This window comes from Vicugna pacos, chromosome 2 (genome assembly GCF_048564905.1).
Source record: "Vicugna pacos chromosome 2, VicPac4, whole genome shotgun sequence".
Lineage (NCBI taxonomy): Eukaryota > Metazoa > Chordata > Mammalia > Artiodactyla > Camelidae > Vicugna > Vicugna pacos.
Window position 1 is genome coordinate 68900693 of NC_132988.1, and position 2784 is coordinate 68903476.

Here is a 2784-nt window from a genome sequence, read left to right on the forward strand (position 1 = left end):
TGGAGCTCAGATGATTATTTTTCCAAGAAGAAAGTTTTGCTTAACAAAACCGTGATCTAAAAAGTGATTCAGTAACAGAGGTAGGTGAAACCTGTTCTTCGATTGACGCATCTTCCGAAACATATCACCTTTTCATGTCACTTGACGTCACTTCACAATGGTGGTGGTGATGCTGGTGTTTTGGTGATATACGTGTGTGTGTGTGCACTGTTGTTACTGTTATCCTTTGTTTAAACTAATAATATTCAGTCAAAGGTGAAGCATCTCCTAAAGCTACTGTTTTGTTCTTGCTGTTACTGTCAGCTGGAGTGGACTCCCTTTATGTTAGAAGAGTAAATTAGGAAATTGGCTAATGTTATGAAACAATTTATGCTTCTCTTGGCTCAGCAACACGACTTTGGTATGTTATACTGTGCTTAAAATACTAGCTGTTAAACCACTGGCTTGGGGATAGCGTGGACAGTATGGCTGTAAGTTACTGTTGTGTTGGTGGTTGACAAGAAATGGTTGCTAGATTAGTAAGTGAATGAAACCTGTTAACTAACTTTTAACAGATTGACCTTAAACAGGCAATTGAATATTGCCCTCTTCAGAATGGTTATCTTGAAAGACTATACTTATTCCAAAGATTCTGCCATTATTCAAAACACGTGTACCCTTGGACCCGAGTTTAGAGTCTGAGTCATATATTTTTCCAATGTTGAGTCAAGTTCTTTTTTTGTGCCTGACTGGATATAGTTTTTTATTTTTTTTAATGACAGTAAATCATTTAGTGACAATTCTTAAGAACAAAATGGGTAGTAAAAGTTGAAAAGAGCTGCTTTTGGCCATAAAAAAAGGTAACAATAGGCACTTAGATCCATTTTTTTTGTTCAGCTTATGAAATATATGTGAGGGAAATTCATATTTTTTTTTACTAATTCAAGTGTTTTTGACTGATGGCAGACTCTAAACTGAACATATAACCTCTTGGTATGGTTACTTTGAATGCACTACTTCGTGTAGAAGGTTCTGGTGTAGTTAAAACATACCCAGACATTGTATCCTATTATGTTTACATCAGCCAGTTGTTAAGTAAGAATTTATCTTTAGTGGTTTAACATCACAGAGGCAATACTGATTAAGAACACAGGCTCATAAGACAGACATCTGGCTTCAAATCCTAGCCCTGCCACTTATTGTCTAACTTTAGGCAAGTGATTATAATCTTGGGCAAGTAATACTTGTTAATTTCTTTGTAAGAGTGCTAGATGTAATACTACCTACATAGAAAGTTGCGCAGTTTTAAAGTGTAGTATATATAAAGCATTTAGAACAGTGCTCAATACATGTTTGCCATTACTATTAGTACTTTTATTTCCTTTCATTCAATATCTTAGTTGCTGAAAGCATCTGGAAAACTGTTAAGTTTGTGCAGTTATTTAAAGAAGAATGAGTGAAGTGAAACTACAGTAGGATATTCACTGTATTTTTTAAGTGGAAATAGTTATGGTATGTATCTCCCACTTCTTCCTCCCTGGTGCATGTATGTGTGGAGACAGATTCACCATACTTCACTGTGGTTACCTCTGGTGACTGGGACTGGAGTGATGGTTGAGATTCTTGGGAGAAGGTCTTTGGCATAAAATTTTAAATTAGGCAATTCATTTACTATTAAATTTATTCATTCAGCAAATATTTATTGACTTCCTACTGCATTCCAGGGACTGATGAAGGAACATGTAAGTTGTTAGGAATTACTCTTCCCCTTGAGGGAGTTTGAAGCTACATAAAGAAGATTAGGTTGCTATCCAAGTTCTTAGCATTTTCTTTTATTTTTATTTTCTGTACTTTAATTTTTTTTTAGATATAGAACACTTCATGAATGTGCATGTCATCCTTGTGCAGGGGCCACGCTCATCTCTGTATCATTCCAGTTTTAGTATATGTGCTGCCGAAGCGAGCACTGTACTTTTATGTTTTGGGTGGTGCAGAATATAAACATTCTTGGTATCTCCACTGGTATTTCAGGAAATTATAATTTCTCATTTGTGACTAGAATCCTGCTAATTTTGAAATAAAGTAGCATTATTTTCAGATTATAAAAATAATAAATATTTGTTACGGAAAACTCATGAGAATTTGATGCTTGATACTTCTAACATCAAGAGACCTTCCTTCTCTTGGGAAGTAGATGAGATTAATTGGCCATGGTTTTTATCTATTGTTTTTAAGCAAGATGCATAAGGATCTTTGTACCCCTTCCTAGAAGATAGGTTGCAATGAAGAGACCTCTTAATGCCTATAAATTATCTTTGAAGTCTGTTTAGAAATTGCCTTGCTCCTTCTATTTGTGTTAAGGTTAGGAAGAAATCTATTATTCTATTCTTATTTGAGTAAAAGAATATTATTCCTAGTGTTAGGAATCTAGTATTTCTGCCCTGGGAAAGTGATAAGGGGCAGAATGCTCTGTTCCCCTCCACCCACACCCGAGCTGTTACCCAGATGTTCCTATGAGTGAATGGCTATAGGCTAGAGGCAAAACTCCTGTGTTGGTCCCGTAGTTGGTCGGAACCCCAGGATTATTCAGACATTAAAGAATGCTGTCTGTTTTTGGTGGAGTAGTGCAGGTAATTCCTAGGTAATACTGGGTATTATTTAATAGGGACCAAAAAGGAAGTGAATGAAACCCTTGACTGGTCTTGGTGTTCTGCAATTTCTATTTTATTGCAAACAAAGTAATCAAGGTAAAGGAGAGAGGGGAGGTATTTCTAATTTCATGGGTCCTAGAGCAATATTTAGTAT

At 35.8% G+C, this 2784-nt stretch overlaps 1 non-coding gene across 1 annotated transcript; it reads right to left on the reverse strand.

The window, feature by feature from the left end:
* Nucleotides 1–1842: 1842 nt before the first annotated feature.
* On the reverse strand, nucleotides 1843–1946 carry LOC116276869 (U6 spliceosomal RNA). The gene has a single exon (XR_004186398.1). It is a non-coding gene; the product is annotated as a U6 spliceosomal RNA (small nuclear RNA).
* Between the last annotated feature and the right edge of the window lie 838 nt (nucleotides 1947–2784).